At 42.8% G+C, this 25786-nt stretch overlaps 1 protein-coding gene across 6 annotated transcripts in view; it reads left to right on the top strand.

Moving 5' to 3' along the window:
- The window catches only part of OSBPL10 (oxysterol binding protein like 10), a 316838-nt gene that overhangs the window by 148832 nt on the left and 142220 nt on the right, over positions 1–25786 (top strand). The window lies entirely within an intron of this gene.

Genomic DNA, 25786 nt, shown 5'->3' with positions numbered 1-25786 from the left:
GAAACTTGAGGGAGGTGGAAGGGCTGTCCGGTGAAGTCTCCATGCTAATAGCAAAGAGAAAGAACATAAAGTGGATAATCAGGAAATCATTGAGGGCGTTTTGAAATTCAGAAAGCCTTGGACCTAAAGCTGATTTCCCCTTTTCTCCTTCACTTTATGAGGTGCTTATCCTCCCACACACTTCGAGGGGGTGTGAGCCAGTGAAAAGAATTCTGTCCTTGGAGGCAGAAGACTTTATTGCCTTAAAGCTTGGAACCCACATTTCTGCATCTGTGAAATGGAAATGACACAGGCCCTCCCAGCCTCTCAAGGAATTACCTGTGATAATGTACAGGGAAGCCCTTCTGCTGAGAGTCCCCTAGGGGTTATGTTTTCTTTTTATTTTGATTGGCTGGGAAGTCATCAGTTTGGGGCTCCCAGGGTCTTTGGTGTTCATATCATCCTCTGCAACTATTTCCGAGAACCGACTGTATAAAATAAATGATCATGGTCTTGGTTTTCTTTCTTTTTTATTTTTAAATTTTTCATTCATTTATTTGGCTGCTCCAGATGTCAGTTGTGGTGTGCGGGATCTTCTTTAGTTTCGGCATGCAGCATCTAGTTCTCTGACGAGTGATTGAACCCCAGGCCCCTGCATTGGGAGCACAGAGTCTTCGCTACTGGGCCACCAGGGAAGTCCTGCGGTCTTGCCTGTCTAACTTGTATTGAGTACTGAGGCTTTTTGCCCTGCAGCTATCTCACGTGGAGACCAGCTGGTCCTTTTTGAGAAGTAGCTGAGTCCTTACTCTGTGTCAAGCAGGAGAATGGGGCTCCTAGAATAGGTCTGGTTGCTTCGGAATTAGCATGCCTCTTGCTTTATTTTTTAAGTGTCATAAGCCAAGGAGTGCTATGTCAGTTGGCTATCCTGTTCTAATTCTGGCCCAGAACAGAAAATCTGAAATCTTCTGACTCAAGTCTTTAGATGCATATGAAAGACATTTTTGGATAGATTTACACATGCATATACTTTTTATTGCCTAATAAGGAGAAGGTACAGAGTCAGATGCACCCTTTGAAATAGTCACCCTGATGTGGGGGGCGGGGGGAAGTGCCTATGATCTTAACTTTGCCACCTTGGGTGAAATAAGGAATCATTTGCTGCACTTGTGTATATGGCTTTTCTCACTTATAGCACATTTTCAAAAAGCTCTGTTATGGAAAAACCTTGAATGTACACAAAGCAGAATAGAATAATGGTCCCCACCACCCAACTTAAATAATTTCAATCCTCTTTTGTTCTTGTTTGATCTCTTTCCCTCAACACTTTTTTTGGCTTGAGTATTTTAAGGGAATTTTAAATATTTTATTACTGCCAATAAATGTTTCAATATTTATCCAGTGGGCAAGGACTTAAAAAGAAAACAGTGTAACCACAATACCATCATGTTGCTTTTATGTAAACCTCATTGCAACTGTTTTTTGCAAGTAATTTAGAGACTTAAACCCTAAGAAGAAAAGAAAAAGCAAGTTTGTGTTATCTTGAGAATTCTTTTAAATGTGCAGTAATGAATCTCAGACTTATTGATAGGAGTCCTGGTACATATGAAAAAAGGGAGGTCCTTGTGTTTAGTGAGCAGTAGCCGAAATAAAAGTTTGGGTATTTGGCTTAATTACTACTAGCATTTGCTTCAGTATAATGCCAAAATCTTCTCTACATCCATTTTTAGAAATTCAAGATTTTATAAGGATAAAAGTATGTGCTTTGGATATGTGTGTATAGAAATGTTTAATCGTATGAAGTATATAATGCAAAAGAAATCTAAAGATTAGGATAACTCATAATCTTACCTCCCTTCACATAAGCACTGTTAACCTTTCAATGAATTTACTTCTTTTTTTTTTTTTAACTTCTTCTTTTTTTTTTTTTTACTTCTTCTTTTTAACACTTTATTTTGTGAGCTTCCAAAGTCAGCCATACCCATTTTCTTTTCTTAGCTTTTATTTTACTTTATTTTTTAAATTGAGGTATAATTGATTTACAATGTTGTATTAGTTTCAGGTGAAATTACTTCTTTTTTTAATATATAAGTTACATATATGTTAATCACTCAGTCGTGTCCAAGATATGTAAAAATTCTCAAGTATAATCTCAACTTTGTAAATGACTATATTTGTGCTGCTTTTTTCCTTACCATATCATTTTCTCTCCATTTTCCATCAATGGAGGGAAATTATTGAAATTTACTAGCGAGATTCATTATAAGGAAGATAATTAGGTGACATGCCTCCATAGCTGTTTTGATTTGGTTGTTGTACTTCTGGGTGACAACCAGGTATCTTCTTCAGGTGATTGCTTTTACATCTGTGATGACCTTTCTTGCCGAAAATTCATTCTGAGCCAGCTTGCTGAGACGTGTATAAAACACTGGCAATTGAGGGTTGCAGGGTGGTGGACACCTAAGAAGGAGGTGGAAGTTTTGATTCTCAGATTTCATACCCAGCTTTCCTCCTGATTGGAGAAGAGTTATTGTCCTGTGACATCTTTCCTTTCATGATATGGGCCAGTCCACCTTGGGAACTGAGAACATTGCACTCTGACCAGAAAGTTCTGCAGTTTTAAAAGTCTGTTCATCTCAAAGTATAAAGGTGCCTTGGCTTTTGGATTCCACTATATTTATTCATAAAATCACTAGAAGAAAATGGAATACCATTTTTAACCCAGCTGTACCAGGAAGATAAACTTATAGCCACTGAAGCAAGCCAGAAAATTATCGTCCGCAAGACAGATTTGCTTGAATAGCTAAAGAACAAAAGGAAAATAGCCCAGCCACAAGCAACAGAATAAATATTAAATGGAATGCCACAGCATGGGTAAAAAATAAAGGGACAGTGTAAAAGATTAAATGGTGATCATCCAAAATATTGAGATCCCAAAGGTCAGTACACAGCGTTCTCTCTGGAAGTGGTGAGGAGAGATGAAGACAGAAAATTTGAGACATGACATCACTGTGAAGAACAGGGATATCCTCCTTAGCAGTTCAGCAAATGGAAATCAAGTTTATTTTGTCTGCCAGGTTACTCGAGATAATTGTAGGTTACGGTGGTAAGAAATATTGGTAGTGCTGCCTATTTTCTTTCTGCTGCAGTTTGGTGATAAATAAGGACAACGAAGCGCAAAGAAGCTGCTTGTTGCCATTGACCCATAAATTCCATCTTGGGAACTGTATTCTGAGGAAATAATTCATGGAATTGGGGGTAGAAGAGGAAAGTTAATTTGGGTTAAGCTGTTGATACTAGTAAAGTGATAGATTCAACACAAAGCATTCTGGGAATGACTGAATAAACAATAATACACTTAACACGCTGAATTGCTACATAGCAATTTAAGGTAACAGTCACACACGTATCATTTCCACTTGGACATGTGTAGATAAAATGAGACAATCAGGATAGAGAATAATGTACAAACATGGCCCCTACGTTCATCTTTGGTTTTTTTTTTTTTTTTTTTTGGCTGCTCCATGTGGTATGTGGGATCTTAGTTCCCTGACCACGGATTGAACCCGTGCCTCTGCATTGGAAGCATCAGACCGTAACCACTGAACCACCAGGGACTGTGAGCTTGCTTATTCAGTCATGCCTCTACCCATTCTTCAGGTATTAATTGGGCATCTATTATGTGCCAGGCATTGGATTGTTATGCTGAAAGCCATGTCTTATTCATCTTTGCATCTTCTAGCCCTAGCAGAAATTGGTGGGTGTGTTGGTTGGACACATTGATTGAAGGACCCAGTTTCTAACAGAAGGCTTCAGAAATGGAATTTCACAGGCATCAGGGGTTGCTTGCATCACCATACGAGGTGGTTGGTGATTGGTCGAGGGTTGAATCAGGTGTTGGCATGGTCTCCTCTGACTCTGAGAGCACTGGGGGGTGTGTACCTGGGTAATCATGCGACCAAGGGAAGAGCAAGGAGAGTGTGAGCCTCTGGATGTGCCGCTGGAACTGTTTTATAAATAGACGCTACTATGTTCTTAAAGATCCATTTGAACCTCGCGCTGTGGAAGCATTTTATGATTGACCTCTGTGGTGTTCACTTGTATTCTAACTTGTATACTTTCAGTGACTCCATAACAGGTTTTAAGGTGGTTCACATTTATTTAAATGGACAGGAGTTCAGTTGGTACAAGTGCAGGGTGATTTTTATAAAACGCCTGTGAGCTAGATGCTTTCTGAGAAAACACATCTCTCAGGCCTGTTTTAATTACTTTTTTGGCTGCACTGGGTCTTTGTTGCTGCGGGGGCTACTCTCTAGTTGTGGGCCGCTGGCTTCTCGTCGTGGTGGCTTCTCTCGTGGAGCATGGGCTCTAGGTGTGAGGGCTTCAGTGGTTGCAACCCATGGACTTAGTTGCTCCGTGGCAGGTAGGATCTTCCTGGACCAGGGATTGAACCCTTGTCCCCTGCAGTGGCCGGCGGATTCTTAACTACCGGACCACCAGGAAAGCCCCTCATACCTGTTTATACATGTGTGTGTGTACATACCTGCATATGTGAATTGAAGAACAAGAAGTAGGAAAATCAGAGGTTTCCCCTTTCTTAATTCTTCACTGCTGTTTCCCAGGAGTGGCTACCGAGGAAATGATCTGAATATCTGCTCACATGAGAGTGTGTGTGTGTGTGTGTGTGTGTGTGTGTGTCTGCTCAGAACTGTGTGTGTGTGTGGGCTGTTTGTCATCTCCAACAGGTTTTATTTTCTTCTGTGGCTTAGAATTAAGAACATTCTCTAAAGAGAGACCTTACTAAAATTTTTCAAGTCCAAATATGGTAATTGGCCCAGACGTAGCAAATATTTGAGCAACAGAATAAGCTTTGTAGAGCCTGGTTCTTGTGGTTTTGACCAAATAATTTTTTTAGTTGTGACATTTGAGACTTAAATGCACCTAGTTCAATAGATAGACTTTGGATTCTGTAGCTTGGTGAGCAAAAAAGTCATTGCTATGAAATTGTAGTGGGTGTATGTGAGGCTTAAATTTAGATTTAATTGAGCCTTCAGTGATAGTTTATTGACCGATAGAAATTATCCTTCTCTTAAACTTTTTTTTATTGTTAAATAGCTTGCTTCCAGCCACATACCCATTTTATGAGAAGGCTTTGTGCTGCCCTGGTGTTTAATGGGAAGATAAACTGTATTGAAGTTGTGTCCTTTAATGTGGCCTTAACTATTTTTTTTTTTTTTGGCCTTAACTATTAATAAACCTTTCACAGAATATAATGTGTGGAGCAGAGTGTGTTTATGTGGTTCCAGCGGTGTGAATTCATATATATACACACACACACACATATATATGTATATTTCTTCATGTAATTGCACTATGTTTACTTAAAACATAAAAGGAAAGATGCTTTAATGAAGTGCCATCTTTACAAATGGTACTTTTGCAGCAAAAACAAAAATGAATAAACAGCCTTTGATACATACCAGCCACACAGGTCTGCAAGAGTTAAGCAATCTTGGTTATTCTCTAGCTGTTACTGCTGACAAACACTTGTAGCTAGACTCGTTCTTCATAAAGCTAAACAAAGTTAATTACTCTCTGACTTCATCTGAGTTATCCTCTGCATCCGGCATTCTTCTCCCCCATACTCTTTTGTAGCAGTCTGCGTTTTAAATGAAGGTCAGGGGCTCATAACTTTGGGTACACCAGGCCCGGTTTCTGAGTTTCCTGAGGCCAGGTATGGCCGTTTTGAGACTTTGCAAAAGAGAAAAAAATGGAAGACCTTTATGAGGATATAAAACCTCTCCCTATTCCTGAGAGCGGGCTTCCCTGGTGGCTCAGTGGTAAAGAATCCACCTGCAGTGCCCGAGTCATGGGTTCGATCCCTGGGTTGGGAAGATCCCCTGGAGGAGAACATGGCAACCCACTCCAGTATTCTTGCCTGGAGAATCCCATGGACTGAGGAGCCTGGTGGGCTACAGTCCATGGGGTTGCAAAGAGTCAGACATGACTGAGCGACTGAACAGCTACAGAAATTCCTGAGAGAAGTGAGCACAGTTCTTGAGGTACCTGCCTGCTGTGTTTGCTCTTTGTCTAAGCAAAAAGGATAAAGCTATTCTTTTCTGTTTCCTCTAGACTCTATTTCTGTTTGGGATCAATGGACGAGGAGCCAAGATTTTGGCAACAGTGCTGACTCAATACTCTCTCTTCAGGATGGTTCGGTTTGATTCAGGTGTCACAGTTATAGTGAATGCCTGCTTAGAAACCTTGATTGATGTACAGCCTCTGCTCTGGGAGCGGGAGCTGTCAGTACCCTGAAGTATGTTATTAGTCAATCAGTACTGAGTAGCACTCAGTACTGGCAGCACTGAATCCAGCCCATCCCATCACCAGGGAAACCACATTTAGAGTTGCAAGTGCATTTTTCCTTTGTGTGAACAGGATGATTATTATTTTTTAAAATCCCAAATTAATTCTCCTGTGTACTTTTTGAATCAGTGATGGCCAGTAACTCTTGCATGCGTTGGGAGTGTTGATTTGCAACCTCTCAAAGGAAGTCAGCCCCAGACTTCAGTTTTCAAAAAATGGTAACGTGGACTTCCTTAATAGCAGTGATCCTCAATGGTTTTTAAAGTAGCTGAGTATTATTTTCAAGAAAAATAGTATAGATCCCCACTACATAAAAACAGTGCTTTATTAGTGCAGGTTTGCTAGAGAACGTGGCACAGACATTTATTACAAAGCACATTGCCTTGGAATCGTGAGTATTTATGACCGCTACTGCAGTCTCTTTTTATCAGCTTCTATATCCGTGCAGTTTGAAACAAACATTGGTGTGGTCCATGGAACCCCTCGGAGATCCTCTAAGAAACCAGTGTGAGAGATTTGGGCATTAGCAGTATTTCAGGTGAATAATGACAAAAGCAAAATAATGAGGTCCCATCCCCTCTTAACCCTTGACTTGCTGTCTCCCAAGCTGCTCCCCTGAGGGAAGGAATCTCTGCCCACTCAGGGCACCACGGGGGACAGCTGGAAGAGGGTGCTGGAGATTGGGGGGAGGAGTTGGAGGAGGGGGGCTGAGGGCAGAACTAACCCCAGAAGGACTAACCGCCTGGAACCCCAGCAAGCTCAGGGTGCACACAGTTTTGTTCTTCACCTTAGGTATCCCACACTCGATTGAAAGATAGGTTCTGGTCTTGCTGGTTACAATTCTAATCCCCCTTTTCCTGCTTCTATCCCAACTTCTCCCAGAATTCCTTCTTTACCCTCGGTTGATTCTCTTGCCAGGCTTTATTTTTCTTTCACTATTCTATTCTGTTCAGTTGCTCAGTTGTGCCTGACTCTTTGTGACCCCATGGACTGCAGCGCGCCAGGTTTCCCTGTCCATCACCAACTCCCGGAGCTTGCTCAAACTCACGTCCATCGAGTCATTGATGCCATCCAACCATCTCATCCTCCATCATCCCCTTCTCCTCCTGCCTTCAATCTTTCCCAGCATCAGACTTTTTTCCAATGGGTTAGTTCTCTGCATCAGGTGGCCAAGGGATTGGAGTTTCAGTTTCAGCATCAGTCCTTCCAGTGAACACCCAGGACTGATTTCCTTTAGGATGGACTGGTTGGATCTCCTTGCAGTCCAAGGGACTCTCAAGAGTCTTCTCCAACACCATAGTTAAAAAGCATCAATTCTTTGGACTATAACTTTCCTTATAGTCCAACTCTCACATCCATACATGACTACTGGAAAAACTATAACTTTGACTAGACGGACTTTTGTTAGCAAAGTAATGTCTCTGCTTTTTAGCATGCTGTCTAGGTTGGTCATAGCTTCTCTTCGAAGGAACAAGTGTCTTTGAATTTCATGGCTGCAGTCACCACCTGCAGTGATTTTGGAGCCCAAGAAAATAGTTTGTCACTGTTTCCATTGTTTCCCCATCTATTTGCCATGAAGTGGTGGGACTGGTTGCCATGATCTTTGTTTTTTGAATGTTGAGTTTTAAGCCAGGTTTTTCACACTTTCACTTTCATCAAGAGGCTCTTTAGTTCCTCTTTCTGCCATAAGGGTGATGTCATCTGCATATCTGAGGTTTTTGATGTTTCTCCTGGCAATCTTGATTCCAGCTTTTGCTTCATCCAGTCTGGCATTTTGCATGATGTACTCTGCATATAAGTTAAATAAGCAGGGTGACAATAGACAGCCTTGACATAGTCCTTTCCCAATTTGGAACCAGTCTGTTGTTCCATGTCTATAGATGTTATAGATATTGTTATAGATGAAAAACTGAGGCATAGAGAGGTTAAGGCAAAGAGAAGGGGTATTCATTAACCAGGGTTCCATCAGGGAAACAGATCCAGTAGAAGATACATGTGAAGGGATCTTTGCAAAGAATTGGCTTATGTGCCGTTGTGGGCCTGGTTCTCAGGCATTGGTCCAGGTAGCTGTCTACTCAGCAAATTGTTTTTTCAGAGAAGCCTCAGCTCTGCCCCGAAGGCCCCTCAGTGGAACCAGGCCCATCCAGATTATCTAGGCAGTCTCTCTCACTCCAAGCCACCCGATTGTGAGCTGTCATCACCCTTACAGAAGGCCTCGCAGAAACATTTAGATGAGCAGTTGACTCACTGCCAAGTTGACACACCAAAAGGGCTGTCACCAGAGGTCACACAGGTAATGAGTGGTTGATTCTGACCCAGGTGTCACTTCCTAAGCTGGTAGTTGTGCAAAATGTGGGATTACTGATTCATCAGTCAGTCTACGCAGGAGACACTGGGATTCTATACCTGGTATGAATAGTATATTGATTTCTCTGACCAACCCCCACCCTTGTCACTGGTGATTTTTAAATAAAAACAGGAGGTGGTCTGAGTGATGAATGATGACCAGCCTGTTGAGTCTCATGCCGTGTGACTCCACCATTGTGAACAAGGCTGTTAGACCAGCTGTCACCACCTTGTCTTCTAGCCTGGCCATTGGCCTTGGAGGTGGTCTTCAGTGGGAACAGAGATCAGATGCCCCTTTAGAGAGCGAATGGGAAGCCCAGAGATGCCAAGTGGTGGAGCAGTAGTAGTTAGTGGAGAAACACACTGCTGTTAGCAGAGTGTGAGCAGCTAAATCACAAGCTGGTAGACTCCCAGAGGTTGCCACTGTATTAACGTTCTCCAGGGGGACAAAGCCGGTAGGGGGTGGGTGATGATGGGGGTGCCGGGGAAGGAAGGAGGTTTATTTTAAAGAAGTGGTTCTTGTGAGTGTGGACGCTGGCAAGTCCAATATCTGCAGGGTGGGCTGGCAAATCAGAGACCCAGGGTAGAGCCAGGGCCATGGCTCGAGTCTGAAGGCTCTCTACTGGCAGAATCTCCTCTTGATCGGGATGGGTCAGTCTTTAGCGCTATTCAGGCCATCAACTGATTGGATGAGACCCACCCACTTTGTGGAGGGCAATCTGCTCTGCTCAGAGTCCACCAGCTTAAATGTGTATCTCATCCAAGTCCCTCACAGAAAAATCCAGAATGTGTTTGCCCAAATATCTGGGCACTGTGGCCCAGCTGAGCTGACACATAAGACGAACTGTCGCAAGCACCCTCGACTGTCATACTTCTGCTGAAGTCTTCCTATGCTTGTCTGCTCTAAGGTCCGGGAGCCCATTTCTGGGAAGCTCACCGAACTTGACTGTTACCAGTCAGATCAGGCTCAGTTATTGCACTGACCGTGGGTCCAGTTGCTGGCCTCTGATGTGAGTGTGGAATGATATAGCAGCCCTGGTTCTTGTCCAGGGACTGGATAGTCTAGGTGGTTGGTTCAACTAGTATGAAAATTATTTGGTGCTACAGGGGTTAATGGCGATAAGAATTCACCAGAAGGTGAAGCCAGTGTGGGCTGGCCTCCGCTTCCACATGGACCTATAACCTCTGGGCTCTGCACGTCGCCTGTACGCCTGGAAAAGTTACCCTAGATCGTTAGATTGTTGCTGAGAAAAATGATATGGGTGGTAAGGGACCCTCTGTCAGTCTCTGACTCTCTGGCACACAGAAAATGCATGGATCAGACGCCTTTGAAATGTTGCCCTCAGAAGGAAGCAGAATGGCTGAATATTTTCTGTCGGAGTTCTGTGACAGAAAAGACTTGTGCCTATTTTTACCCCAGGTGGCAATTTAATACAAGGAGCCTTCCTATCAGTGCCTCCAGCCCACAAGATAATAACGTATTTAGGATATTGACAAAGAGGGAAGTTAGCCAAGTTCGCCCTTTGACTCTCAGACCATCCTTGGAACTTGTGCTTTACAATTTGATTCTTGGTTATTTTTGTGAAGGATGTTGTTTTTTCCCCTAGTGGCTCTTAGTAGCATTTCAGTATAAGACAGAGCTCCTTTGTCATTTAAAACATCTCATTCTTTGAGCAGAGGAGCTGTGGTCACGCCTGTCTCCCACCCTCACTGGGTGCTTCGTCAGGACAGACCTGCATGTAAATGACAAGATTGCCTTAACTACTCACCTTCCTTAGCTGCCTGCCTGCAAGAACCATGATCATTTTCCATTGCTTTGATCCAAGTTTTGTCTGGTTCACTTTATTATTTTTATTGAAATGTTTTTTAACTTTGGCCACACTGGGCGTTTCTGGTGCTGGGGCTTCTCTTGTTGCCCGGCAAGGGCTTTCTAGTTGTGGCTCTCTGGCTGTGGAGTGCGTGGGCTCAGTAGTTGCACCATGGTATGTGGGATCTCAGTTCCTGGACCAGGGATCAAACCCGCATCCCATGTTGGAAGGAGGATTCTTAACTTCTGGATCATCAGGGAAGTCCCTCTAGTTCATTTTAAAGGTGTAACATCTTTTGCTTTTACTTTCATATTAGAGATTGAGCAGTCTCCCTTTCGTATTAGAGATTGAAAAATCAAAGCTCCAAAGGACTTTGATTCCTTTTTCTACCTGGGCAAGCAGTTTGCAAATGGCGGTGAACAGGCCACCGTCAGGAGAGCAGAAAAAAACTTTCCTAAAAAGGATAGAAGACAGTTCACAAGTTTCTTAAGAGGATACAAAGGAAACCAGTAGAGAAGCAGTTTTTTTTTTTTTTCTTCCCCAGTTAAAAAATCAAAGGATACTACATGGTACCACAGAGTTCCTATTTCCTTTTAACCTTAATCTGTTGCTTACTTTCTTTTCTATTTTGGCTGTGCTGGGGCTTTGTTACGGTATGCGGACTTTCTCCCTGTAATAGTCTGATCCTCTTAGGGCTTAGTTGCCCTGTGGCATGTGAAATCTTATCCCCTGGCCAGGGGTTGACTCCACGCCCCCTGCATTGGAAACACGGAGTCTTAGCCCCTGGAACACCAGGGAAGCCCCTGAACGTAACATTTTGAGCAGCACTGTTGAACCCAGTACAGATCCCTGTAAAGTTAGGTTCTGTTTGGTCACAGCACTTGAATGCTCTTCTTCGATTTTTCACTGTGTGATGGTGATTTAGTACAAAGAGTTGTTCACATGGGCTCCAAGCTCTTGGGTTTGTTTTTCAACATGGCAAGCCTGGCGTTGAGGCTCCTGACCTCAAGGGTGGGCTCCCTGGGAGTAGCTTTAGGCCAGCTGGAGTTTGTCAGGCGTAGGGGGAAAGGTGTCTTGCCCCTGGGGTTGCCTGTGCCGAGAGGTGAGCGAGGCTTTGAGGGTAGCATGGCTGATGGGACCAGCTCTGTTGGAGATTCTGACTGTGGTTTATTGAAGCCTTGGGCGGTGGCAAGGCCCAGCCTGTGGTGCTTCGGGTGTTCTTCCTCTGTCTTGATTCCTCACGTGGGCCCTGGGTTTCAGTACGTACACCCATCCCTGCGAGGAGGGAGCTCCCAACTATCAGATGCGACAGGTATGTCCTGCATCCTTGCCCTATCCAGTGGGTTTCATCCCCGCGGTACCGGTGAGGACATGAGGCCTCGGGGACTGAGCCGTGTGCTCAGCTCCTGCAGAGAAGCAGCTGGGCCCAAATTTGAGCCCACAGAAGCCCCACCCTGGAGCCATCTCGGCCAGGTGCTTAGAGTCATCCATACAGGCTCCTTGTCACCTCTCCAGCCTCAGAATCGTACCTGCATTTCTACCTAGTGAATAGGGCAGGAACAGTGCTCCTTGACAGTGGTTAAAAAAAACCCGCCTGCCAGTGCAGGAGAGATAGGAGACATGGGTTCAATCCCTGGGTCAGGAGGATCCCCTGGAGGAAGGCATGGCAACCCACTTCAGTATTCTTGCCTGGAGAATCCCATACAGAGGAGCCTGGCGGGCTACTGTCCGTAGGGTTGCACAGAATCCAACATGACTGGAGTGACTTAGCATGCACGCCCAGTGCTCTTGGCACCTAGCCTTGCTCAGGCTCAGATACCCTCTTTTTTTCCCCCCTTTTAGAATATTTTTACTTGTTTATTTGGCTGTACCCAGTCTTAGTTGCAGCATGTGGGATCTTAGTTCTCTGACCAAGAGTTGAACCCAGGACCCCTGCATTGGGAGTCTTAGCTGCTGGACCCCCAGAGAAGTCCCTCAGATACCTTCTTGTGCATGTTATTCCCAGCTTACAGTTGGTACTAAAGGCAATGAAGGAAGTTTGGATTTTTATAGCTTTGATGTATTGATATATTAACACTTTGTCCCATATGTCGTTTCATAGAGAATAAAACCTGCCTGTGTAGTTCATGGCAGAGGCTGTGGGGCCGGGGGATACCGGCGTGAAGTTGTGGGTCTGCCTTCTGAGTCTGTGACCTGTTCTGTGACCCTTGGGCGAGTCATCTGAGCTTAGCCTGTGAAAATGAGGGCACACACTGGGTCACCAGCTCAAAGATGCTCCGGTCGTCTGTAAACCAGAAGCCAGTGTCACAGTGAAAAGGACACGATGGGATTTCTTTCTGAAGGTTCTTCATCCCTCTGTTTACTTTCATTCTTTGAGGATTACTCTCTCTCGTGCAAGAATATAGTCTTTTCAGAAAATGTGTATTTCAGCCACGTGGCATTTTATTTATTTTTGGCTTCTCTGGGTCTTCACTGCTTTTGCTTAAGCTGTGGCAAGTGGGGACTGCTCTCTAGCTGTGGGGTGTAGGCCTCTCATTGCGGTGGCTTCTCGTTGCAGAGCATGGGCTCTAGGCATGCAGGCTTCAGCAGTTGTGGTTCGTGGGCTTCGTTGCTCCCTGGCATGTGGGCTCTTCCCAGACCAGGGATTGAACCTGGGTCTCCTGCATTAGCAGATGGCTTCTTAACCACTGCACAACCAGGAATATAGTCTTAAAATAGATCTGTGAGGAAACATTTCTGTATTTTTATTTACAGAGAGATTCCTTACATAATGTATTTTTCCTTATGTTGGAGAGGTTCCAATGGAAAACATATGATGTTTACACTGGTTGTCCATGAGTGTTGAAATAAAAATTCTAAGGGGCTTCCCTGGTGTTTCAGTGGTTAGGACTCCACACTTCTGACACAGGGGACACCCCTGGTCAGGGATCTAAACCCCACATACTGCATAGTGTAGGGGGAAAAAGAAAACTAAGTACCCTAAAAGTAAACAAAAACTTCTGCCCTATATTGGGGGAGAAAAATAGAATTTATGTCCTTTTACTACAAATTTTTATCTCCAACATAAAAATAATTGTCCTTCTGACACGCTGTTGAATAAATCTTGGTGTTTGTGGGTTGTTGTTGTTTTTTTTTTTTGCCTGTTGTTAAACTGTTCTAAGCATACCTCCAGAATAAACATCTATCAGCTTAGCACTTGGGAGATGAGAAGGTAAGGTGAAGATTTCTCACTGACAGAGAAATTATCACAGGATGGTGTGTTACTTAGAATTTACTAACACCGGGGCACAGAAATCACAGCCGTAATACTTCATAACCACACAGCACCTTTCACTTGAGATTCTGAAGAGTTTTATGGGCTAGGTCGGGAGCTGTGACAGTCGTATTAAACCCTGCGCTTGGAAGGCACTGGTAGGTGAGGTTCAAGAACGAGAGTCTGGACACCGGGGAAGGTGTCCATTCTTAATGTCTTTCCTGGTCCATTCTTAATGTTTTTTCCACTATGGTTGATCACAGGGTGTTGAATGTAGTGCCCTGTGCTAACAGCAGACTCCTGTTGTTTATCCATCCTGTACATAATAGTCTACATCTGCCAACCCTAAACTCCCAATCCGTCCCTCCCAACCTTCCCTCCCCCTTGGCAGCCGCCACTGTGTCCCTGGCGGCGTGTCCCTGATTGTGTTTTATAGGTAAGTTCATTTGTGTCATATTTTAGATTCCACCTGTAAGTGATATTAGCACATGGTATTTTTTTCCTCTTTCTGACTGACTTAATATAAACTCTACTTTCATTCATGTTGCTGCAAATGGCACGATTTCATTCTTTTCATGGGTGCATAGTGTTCCACTGTGTATATGTAGCACATCTTCTTTATCATTCATTTGTTGAGGGACATTGAGGTGGTCTCCATGATTTGGCTATCATGAATAGGGGTGTGTGTATCTTTCTGAATTAGAGTTTTGTCTGGATATATGCCCAGGAGCAGGATTTCTGGACCATATGGCAACTCTAGTTTTTTTAGGAACCGCCACGCTGTTCTGCATAGTGGCTGCACCCACTTACCCTCCTACCTACAGCGTAGGAGGGTTTCATTTTCTCCTTTCTGTCTCCTCTCTCTCAGCCTTCTACCTTGGCCAAAGGCAACAACTGTTACTATAAGCTTCTTGTGTGTTCTGTATATATGTTGGCACATACATTTGTATATGCCTATATTTTTATGTATATTCTTTATTTCTTGTTTTAAAAAACACCAGCTATAATGTATTGTACATATTGGTACGGACTTGTTATATCTTGTCATGAACTTTGCTTCTTTCATTTGGAAATGGCTTCTTATCGATCATTTAAGAACTCTTTATGACATCGAGAGAGTGTTCTGGATAAGCCCTGGCACTTGAAGACGCCTCTTTTTCAGGAGTCTGCTCCAGACTGGAATCCCATGTGTGATCTCTTGGGTCTAGCACTGCAATTACACGGGCTTTACTTGGTGGGCCTCGTCAGGGGAGCTGCCCTCCTAGAACAAGACTGGATGCGGTGTTTGGAGGGAGTTAGAGTCGGTGCTCTTCTGAGCGTCTGCTTTGCTAGTCCCAGCGCCTTCATCCCAGGCCTCCTTATCCATGGGCCCTGGCCAGGCACCTCTACTGATAGCTCCTTATGAAAGGAGGGGGCTTGAGGACACTTTGTTCTACTCTTGACTCAGTCCTTGGGACTTTTCCATTGGTAACCATTTTCCCCGCTCCCTTGGCAGTGAGAGGATCGCCTCTTCCTGCCACCTACAAATATGTGACCTTCCCTCGCCTTGTGCTGTTCCGTAGGGGAAAATGCCCCCGTTTCCCCTCTTCTGCCTCTGGCTTATACGGTATCCCCCTCTGTATCAGTGGGGCATTGGGTCCAGCACCTCTTGTGGATACCGAAACCCGTGGATGCCCAAGGCCCACAGGGATCCTGCTGTTTGCAGGTTCCACATCTGTGGCTTCAGCCAACCATGCGCTGAGTACTGTTTGTTGCTGCTGTTCAGTTGCTAAGTCATGTCTGACTGTGAGCCCATGGACTGTAGCCTGCCAGGCTCCTCTGACCATGGGATTTCCCAGGTAAGACTACTAGAGTGGGTTGCTGTTTCCTTCTCCAGGGGATCTTCTTGACCCAGAGATCGAACCCGAATCTCCTGCATTGGCAGGTGGATTCTTTACCACTAAGCCACCAGGAAGCGCTGAGTGCTATTTACCATCTGCCATTGGTTGAACTCAGGGATGCGGAAGGCAGAATGTACTGGCACAGTAAGTCAATAAAGGCTCAGTTGTTATTTTCAGTTTGGCTTCTTGTCCTAACTGACCTCCTTGTCACCTGATAGCTCAGCTCTTAACGCTCTTAATGAACAATTTTGTTGCTGTTCAGTCACTCAGTCCTGTCTGACTCTTTGTGACCCCATGGACTATAGCATGCTAGGCTTCCCTGTCCTTCACCATCTCCCAGAAGCTTGCTCAAACTCATGTCCACTGAGTCCGTGATGCCATCCAACCTTCTGATCCTCTGCTTGTCCCCTTCTCCTCTTGCCTTCAATCTCCCAGCATCAGGGTCTTTTATAATGAGTTGATTCTTCATCAGTTCAGTTCAATAGCTCAGTCGTGTCTGACTCTTTGTGATGCCATGGACTGCAGCACGCCAGGCCTCCCTGTCCATCACCAACTCCTGGAATTTACCCAACTCATGTCCATTGAGTCGGTGATGCCATCCAACCATCTCATCCTCTGTTGTCCCCTTCTCCTCCTGCCCTCTATCTTTCCTAGCATCAGGGTCTTTTCCAATGAGTCAGTTCTTCACATCAGATGGCCAAAGGATTCAACATCAGTCCTTCCGGTGAATATTCAGGGCTGATTTCTTTTAGGATGGACTGGTTGGATCTCCTTGCAGTCCAAGGGACTCTCAGGAGTCTTCTCCAACACCACAGTTCAAAAGCATCAATTCTTTGGCACTCGGCATTCTTTACAGTCGAGCTCTCACATCCATACATGACTGCTGGAAAAACCATAGCTTTGATTAGATGGAACTTTGTTGGCAAAGTAATGTCTTTGCTTTTTAGCATGCAGTCTAGGTTGGTCATAGCTTCTCTTCCAAGGAGCAACTATCTTTGAATTTTATGGCTGCAGTCACCATCTGCAGTGATTTTGGAGCCCAAGAAAATAGTCTGTCACTGTTTCCATTGTTTCCTCATCTATTTGCCATGAAGTGATGGGATCAGATGCCATGATCTTAGTTTTCTGAATGTTGAGTTTTAAGCCAACTTTTTCACTCTCCTCTTTCACTTTCAAGAGGCTCTTTAGTTCTTCTTCACTTTCTGCCATAGTGTGGTGTCATCCGCATATCTGAGGTTACTGATACTTCTCCTAGCAGTCTTGATCCCAGCTTGTACTTCATCCAGTCCAGCATTTCGCACGATGTACTCTTCATATAAGTTAAATAAGCAGTGTAACAATATACAGCCTTGACATACTCTTTTCCCAATTTGGAACCAGTCTGTTGTTTCATGTCTGGTTCTAACTGTTGCTTCTTAACCTGCATACATATTTCTCAGGAGGCAGAGAAGGTGGTCTGATATTCCCATCTCTTGAAGAATTTTCCACAGTTTGTTGTGATCCACACAGTCAAAGGCTTTGGCATAGTCAGTAAAACAGAAGTAGATGTTTTTCTGGAACTCTCTTGCTTTTTTGGTGATTCAACGGATGTTGGCAATTTGAGCTCTGGTTTCTCTGCCTTTTCTAAAACTGGCTTGAATCTGGAAGTTCTCGGTTCACGTACTGTTGAAGCCTGGCTTGGAGAATTTTAAGCATTACTTTGCTAGCATGTGAGATGAGGGCAATTGTGTGGTAGTTTGAGCATTCTTTGGGATTGCTTTTCTATGGGATTGGAATGAAAACTGACCTTTTCCAGTCCTGTGGCTAAGTATAAAACTGCTAAGTTTTCCAAATTTGCTGGCATATTGAGTGCAGCACTTTCACAGCATCATCTTTTAGGATTTGAAATAGCTCAACTGGAATTCCATCACCTCCACTAGCTTTGTTTGTAGTGATACTTCCTAAGGCCCATTTGACTTCGCATTCCAGGATGTCTGGCTCTAGGTGAGTGATCACACCATGATGGTTATCTGAGTGGTGAAGATCTTTGTTGTATAGGTCTTCTGTGTATTCTTGCCACGTCTTTTTAATATCTTCTGTTTCTGTTAGGTCCATACCATTTTTGTTCTTTATTGTGCCCATCTTTGCATGAAATGTTCCCTTGATATCTCTAATTTTCTTGAAGAGATCGCTAGTCTTTCCCATTCTATTACTTTCCTCTATTTCCTTGCACTGATCACTGAGGAAGGCTTTCTAATCTCTCCTTGCTATTTGGAACTCTGCATTCAAATGGGTATATCTTTTCTTTTCTCCTTTGCCTTTCACTTCCCTTCTTTTCTCAGCTATTTGTAAGGCCTCCTCAGACAGCCATTTTGCCTATTTGCATTTCCTTTTCTTGGGGATAGTCTTGATCCCTGTCTCCTGTACAATGTCACGAACCTCTGTCCATAGTTCATCAGGCTCTCGTCTATCAGATCCAGTCCCTTAAATCTATTTCTCACTTCCACTGTATAGTCATAAGGGATTTGATTTAGGTCATACCTGAATGGTCCAGTGGTTTCCCCTACTTTCTTCAATTAAGTCTGAATTTGGCAATGAGGAGTTGATGATCTGAGCCACAGTCAGCTCCCGGTCTTACTTTTGCTGACTATATAGAGCTTCTCCATCTTTGGCTGTAAAGAATATAATCAGCCTGATTTCAGTATTGACCGTCTGGTGATGTACATGTGTAGCATCTTCTCCTGTGTTGTTGGAAGAGAGTGTTTGCTGTGACCAGTGATTTCTCTCGACAAAACTCTATTAGCCTTTGCCCTGCTTCATTCTGTACTCCAAGGCCAAATTTGCCTATTACTCCAGGTATCTCCTACTTTTGCATTCCAGCCCCCTATGAAGAAAAGGACCTCTTTTTTGGGTGTTAGTTCTAGAAGGTCTTGTAGGTCTTCATAGAACCGTTCAGCTTTAGCCTTTTCAGCATTACTGGTTGAGGCATAGACTTGGATTACTGTGATATTGAATGGTTTGCCTTGGAAACAGATCATTCTGTCATTTTTGAGATTGCATCCAAGTACTGCATTTCAGACTCTTTTGTTGACTATGAGGGCTACTCCATTTCTTCTAAGGGATTCCTTCCCACAGTAGTAGATATAATGGTCATCTGAGTTAAGTTCACCCATTCCAGTCGATTTTAGTTCACTGATCCCTAAAATATTGACGTTCACTCTTGCAATCTCCTGTTTGACTACTTCCAATTTGCCTTGATTCATGGACCTGACATTCCAGGTTCCTACGCAATATTGCTCTTTACAACATCCGACCTTGCTTCCATCACCAGTCACATCCACAACTGGTTGTTGTTTCTGCTTTGGCTCCATCTCTTCATTGTTTCTGGAGTGTTTTCTCCATGGATCTCCAGTAGCATATTGGGCACCTACCGACCTGGGGAGTTCATCTTTCAGTGTCCTGTCTTTTTGCCTTTTCATACTGTTCATGGGGTTCTCAAGGCAAGCATACTGAAGTGGTTTGCCATTCCCTTCTCCAGTGGACCATGTTTTGTCAGAACTCCTCACCATGACCCGTCCGTCTTGGGTGGCCCTACATAGCATGCCTCATAGTTTCACTGAGTTAGACAAGGCTGTGGTCCATATGATCAGTTTGGTTAGTTTTCTGTGATTGTGGCTTTCATTCTGTCTGCCTTCTGAGGGATATGGATAAGAGGCTTATGGAAGCTTCCTGATGGGAGAGACTGACTGAAGGGGAAACTGCTTTTTAATATGCTGTCTAGGTTGGTCATAGGTTTTCTTCCAAGGAGCAAGTATATTTTAATTTCATGACTGCAGTCACCATCTGCAGTGATTTTGGAGCCCAAGAAAAAAAATCTCTCACTGTTTCCCCATCTACTTGCCATGAGGTGATGTATTCGGATGCCATGATCTTCGTTTTTTAAATGTTGAGTTTTAAGCCAGCTTCTCCACTGTTCTCTTTTACCTTCATCAAGTGGCTCTTCACTTCTTCACTTTCTGCCATAAGGGTGGTGTCATCTGTGTATCTGAGGTTATTGATATTTCTCCAGCAATCTTGATTCTAGCTTGTGCTTCATCCAGTCCCACATTTTGCATCATGGACTTTGCATGTAAGTTAAATAAGTAGGGTGACAACATACATCCTTGATGTACTCCTTTCCCAATTTGGAACCAGTTTGTTGTTCCATGTCTGGTTCTAACTGTTGCTTCTTGACCTGCATGCAGGTTTCTCAGGAGGCAGGTAAAGTGTTCTGGTATTCCCATCTCTTGAAGAATTTTCCACAGTTTGTTGTGATCCACACAGTCAAAGGCTTTGGCATAGTCAATAAAGCAGAAATAGATGATTTTCTGGAACTCTCTTGCTTTTTCTTTGATCCAGCAGATGTTGTCAGTTTGATCACTGGTTCCTCTCCTCTGCCTTTTCTAAAACCAGCTTGAACATCTGGAATTTAATAGTTCACATACTGTTGAAGCCTGGCTTGGAGAATTTTGTGCATTATTTTGCCAGCATGTGAGATGAGGGCAATTGTGCGGTAGTTTGAACATTCTTTGGCATTGCCTCTCTTTGGGATTGGAATGAAAACTGACCTTTTCCAGTCCTGTGGCCACTGCTGAGTTTTCAAAATTTGCTGGCATATGGAGTGCAATATGAGAAATTTAGGGTATTTCTAATTTCTTTCTTTTTTTTTTTTAAATGTTTTAAAAATTTTTTTAAATTTCTAATTTCTTGTGCTTATAAACAACACTATAGGGACTGTCTGTGCCCTGTAGTGTTTAATGAAGATAAAGATCATGAGTGGAGAGTTGCTTGATACAACCATTTATACTACCCCCATGATGTTTGTGAGAGGAATTTTCTTTATGCTTTTATGGACTCCTTTTTTATACCTTTTGCATTTGCCAGATACTTGAAGAAAAACAGTATCTCGGAATTTTAATGTTATTTTAAGTGAGGCTAAGCATCATTTCATATTTATAAAAGCAGTTCATTTTTTTTGCCTGTTTTTGTTTAGTAGGTGTTATTGATTTCTAGGAGTTGTTTGTATATTAAGGAGATTTGCCTTTCCTAATTTGTCAGTTGTTCTTTATTTAGGATGTTTTATTCTGGTTGAAATTTTTTATTTTTATGTGGAAACTTTTTATTTTTATTCACGGACATGTGTAAGCATTGCCATAGTCAGCTCTAGAACATTTTTATCAAAAAGGAATTCCATACCTTTTAACTGTCAACCTTTCAATTTCCCATTCTTTTCTCTGAGGTCCGGGTAACACCGATCTATTTTCTGTCTCTATAGATTTCTCCCATTCTCAACATTTCACATGGATGGAATAATATAATAGATCTTTTGTGACTGGTTTCTTTCCATTAGCATAATGTTTTTAGGATTCATCCATGTTATAACATGTATTAGTACTTCCTTTTTATGGTTGTATTATAATATTAAATCGAACATTGCACATTCTGTTTTTATATTCATCAGCTTATGGACATTTGGGTTGTTTCTATATTTTGGTTATTAATAACGCTACTCTAAAATTTGTGTACAGGTTTTTATGTGGACATGTCATTTCTCTTGGGTATATATCTAGGAGTGGAATTTTGGGATCATAAACTTATGAGTCATTTAAGTTTACAGTTCAGTGAAGTTTAGTGAATTTTTAAGCATTGGCTCCATCCTGCTTTAGAGCACTTCCATCACTGTTTTGTTTTTATGTTTTAAATATTTCAAAAATTTATTCTATTTTAATTTTCGAATTTTTGTTTGATCTGGAATTTGGTGCAAACAGTGAGAACAGCATCCATCCAGAGTTTTAAATTTTTGCTTATTCATTTTTCCAACACCATTTATGGAATAGTCTTTTTCCTACCGATAAGGCAATGCCACTTAAATTGCATCCTAAATTAGGTGTGTGGGTCCATCTCTGGTCTTCCTTTTTTTTTCTCATTGATTTGTCAGCCTGTTAATGTGGCAGGATTATAATATCTTATGTACGGCCACTTTAGAGTATGCTTCAGTCTCTGATGAGACCAGCGCACCTTAGCTATGCTTCATTTCAGCTCTTCCTGGGTGATTGTTTCCGTAAGAACTTCAGAATTGGCTTGTTTAATTCTTAAAAACTCCATGGCCACGATCACCTCTTGGGCTTTTTTTTTTTCATTAGGCTTGCAGTAAATTTATATATTCCCTGAGAACTGACGTCTGAATGACGTCCCTTTTGAGAATCAAAGCATAGCTATTCATCTTTCGACTCACTTCAGCATTCTTTTGTGTCCCTCAGGAGAATTAAAGTAACATGTTCCTACATCTTCCATTTTGGGGGAGCTGCTCTATGGCTTATGAGATCTTAGTTCCCTGACCAGGGATTGAACCTGGGCCCTCCACCACGAGTGCTCTGAGTCCTAGCCTCCATGGTACTTTTAACTGCTGAGTATTTTATCCCTTTTATTACTGTTGCAAATGAGAATTTCCCCCTTTAGGGCATCTTGACTGAAGTGGCTTGTAAATATGAAGACTGTTGTTTTCTGTGGGTGGAATTTATTCCCAGAAATCTGAATGTCTTGTGTTATTTTGTTTGTTGTAGCTTCTCTGGTTTTGCAGGTGTACAATCTTATCTGTTATGGATAGTGATCATTCACCTTCTTCTTGATTTTTATCAGGTTTCTTTTAATAATTGTGCTTGCTAGTGTATCTGTTTTTTTCTAAATTGAAGTATAGTTGACTTACAATATGATGTTTCAGGTATATAGCACAGTGATTCATATATATTCTTTTTCAGGTTTTTCCCTTTATAGGTTATTACAAAATAATGGACTGTAGTTCCCTTTGCTATATAGTAGGTCCTTACTGGTTCTCTGTTTCATGTATAGTGTATAAATCTTAATCTTAGCCTCCTAACTTGTCCCCGAACAAACTTAAATCATAGTGGTTATGGTGATCATTTGTGCCTTAGTCCTAATTTTGTTCAAAATGCTTCTAGTTTCCCCAATAAACATGAAATACATATATATAATATACATATTATATAATGTGTATGTAAGATGTATAAAATATGTGTGCATCACTTTATTAAGAGCTTTTTAAAAATCTCAGATACTAATTTGCACATTTGATAAATGTTATTACAGGTCTGTGGTGTTTTAGGCAGGATTCTAGTTCTGAGGACACAGTGGGAAATGAAACAAAGCCTTTGCTGTCAAGAAACTGAAAGTCTAGTGGAACAGACAGTAAAGAAATCAAATAATTAATAAATGTCAGGTTCTATGAAGTCAAGTGAGGCGAGAGATAGGGAATAATGTGGTGAATTTAGTTATGACAGTCAGAAAGGGATTTAGAATTTTTTCAGGTGTCTTTTCATCAGCTTTATCTTTTCCTCTCTATTTAATTTGGAATCCTGGGTACACTTGCCCCCATCCCAGTGTCTAGCATTTTCGCCAGGACTGTAGGGACCTCAGGGCAAACCCAACGTATGCTGGTGTTTGCTTGCTCTCATCTTATTTCCAGGATACTGATTGTTTAAGAAGTGAACTGAATTTGTAAGAGAGCAGGGTAATTTATCACTGTGGATGGAGATAGTGTTGCTAAGGCAACCGGCTACATCCTGAGATCACCGTCTGCAGACTGCCCCCCAACAGGACCTTGGGCCCGGGGCTTCCCTGGCCACCAGCTATCCTGCGTCGCGCTGGCCGCTCCCAGGAGCCTTCTGTGTTCTGTCTCCACTTCATGGTGGTTGCTCTTCTCAGGGACCCACCAGGCTGCAAGTGGCCAATCCCGGGTGACATGAGAGTTATCATAGCAAGTTGCTCATTTGACAAAATCAGGATAGACCCGTGGACTGTGGAATCGTCTTCATGCTACGTAGTTCCCCCCTCCTCTTTTTTAATTGAGATATAATGGACTTATATTAGTTTCAGGTGTATAATTCCATATTTGTGTAAATTGTGAAATGATCACCACAGATCTAGATAACATCTGTTATCATACATAGTTATTTTTCTTATGATGAGACCTTGTAAGATTTACTCTTTCAGCAGCTTTCTAATATGCAGACATTATGAGCTGTAGTCACCTGTTGTACATTACATCTCCATGACTTATTTATATAATTGGAAGTTTCTACCATTTGACCCCCTTCATCCATCTCCCCCACTGTCTTTAGCAACCCCCAATTGCTGTTATCGTATTTATGAGTGCTGGAGGATGGAGAGAACCAAACATGCCCACTGAACTGAGAAGGCATATTGAGAGAGAAAAGCAAGGCAGGCAGTTCTGTATAATCAATGGACCAGGTTTTTACAGGATAACTTGCAGGGTGGGGTCTGGATCAGGTGGATAGTGACCCAGAAGCATTCACAGCTGTACTCCACACCTCCAAAGGGACATTGGGATGGTTTTATAGTTAACCTAGGGTTTGGGGTGGGTGCTTGAAAGCAGGATGTACCTTCCTAAGTCAAGTTTATGAATGGGTAGCTGCTGTCACCTGGCGTGCTGCAGTCCTTGGGGTCGCAAAGAGTCAGACACGACTTAGCAACTGAACTGAACTGGTCTCATGGATGCCAGTATTCATCATTGTTGGTGGCCTAATAGAACATGCAGGCCACCTGGTCCTAATGATTATTAAACAGTATCTGTTAATTACAAAGGCCCTAATGACAGAGGGGGCTTCCCTGATAGCTCAGTTGGTATAGAATCTGCCTGCAGTGCAGAAGACCCCGGCTTGATTCCTGGGTCTGCAATATCCACTGGAGAAGGGATAGGCTACCCATTTCAGTATTTTTTGGCTTCCCTAATGACTTAGCTGGTAAAGAATCCACGTGCAGTGCGGGTGATCTGGGTTTGTCCCTGGATTGGGAAGATCCCCTGGAGAAGGGAAAGGCTACCCACTCCAGTATTCTGGTCTGGAGAATTCCATGGACTGTATAGTCATGGGGTCGCAAAGAGTTGGACACGACTGAGTGATTTATTGACTGCCCAGTACAGTCCTGGGTGGGGTCAGCAGGAGGGCGGGAGGAGCCTCATGGGGCCAAGATGGCTCAGTTATGCTCAGAGCCTTACAGTGAACTTGGTGTGTATTTTCTTTTTTTTAAATTTTTTCCATTTATTTTTATTCGTTGGAGGCTAATTACTTTACAATATTGTAGTGGTTTTTGCCATACATTGACATGAATCAGCCATGGATTTACATGTGTTCCCCATCCCGATCCCCCCTCCCGCCTCCCTCTCCATCCCATCCCTCTGGGTCAGCCCAGTGCACCAGCCCTGGGCACCCGTCTTATGCATCCATCCTGGGCTGGTGATCTGTTTCACCCTTGATAGTATACTTGTTTCAATGCTGTTCTTTTGAAACATCCCACCCTCGCCTTCTCCCACAGAGTCCAAAAGTCTGTTCTGTATTTCTGTGTCTCTTTTTCTCTTTTGCATATAGGGTTATCGTTACCATCTTTCTAAATTCCATATATATGCGTTAGTATACTGTATTGGTGTTTTTCTTTCTGGCTTACTTCACTCTGTATAATGGGCTCCAGCTTCATCCATCTCATTAGGACTGGTTCAAATGAATTCTTTTTAATGGCTGAGTAATATTCCATGGTGTATATGTACCACAGCTTCCTTATCCATTCGTCTGCTGATGGGCATCTAGGTTGCTTCCATGTCCTGGCTATTATAAACAGTGCTGCGATGAACATTGGGGTGCATGTGTCTCAGATCTGGTTTCCTCGGTGTGTATGCCCAGAAGTGGGATTGCTGGGTCATATGGCAGTTCTATTTCCAGTTTTTTAAGAAATCTCCACACTGTTCTCCATAGCAGCTGTACTAGTTTGCATTCCCACCAACATTGTAAGAGGGTTCTCTTTTCTCCACACTCTCTCCAGCATTTATTGCTTGTAGACTTTTGGATAGCAGCCATCCTGACTGGCGTGTAATGGTACCTCATTGAGGTTTTGATTTGCATTTCTCTGATAATGAGTGATGTTGAGCATCTTTTCATGTGTTTGTTAGCCATCTGTATGTCTTCTTTGGAGAAATGTCTGTTTAGATCTTTGGCCCATTTTTTGATTGGGTCATTTATTTTTCTGGAATTGAGCTGTAGGAGTTGCTTATATAATTTTGAGATTAATCCTTTGTTTGTTTTTTCATTTGCTATTATTTTCTCCCAATC

Source organism: Dama dama, chromosome 24, assembly GCF_033118175.1.
Source record: "Dama dama isolate Ldn47 chromosome 24, ASM3311817v1, whole genome shotgun sequence".
In the NCBI taxonomy this organism is placed as follows: Eukaryota; Metazoa; Chordata; class Mammalia; order Artiodactyla; family Cervidae; genus Dama; species Dama dama.
Note: the sequence above shows the minus strand (reverse complement) of the source record. Positions and strands in the feature narration are given on the sequence as shown.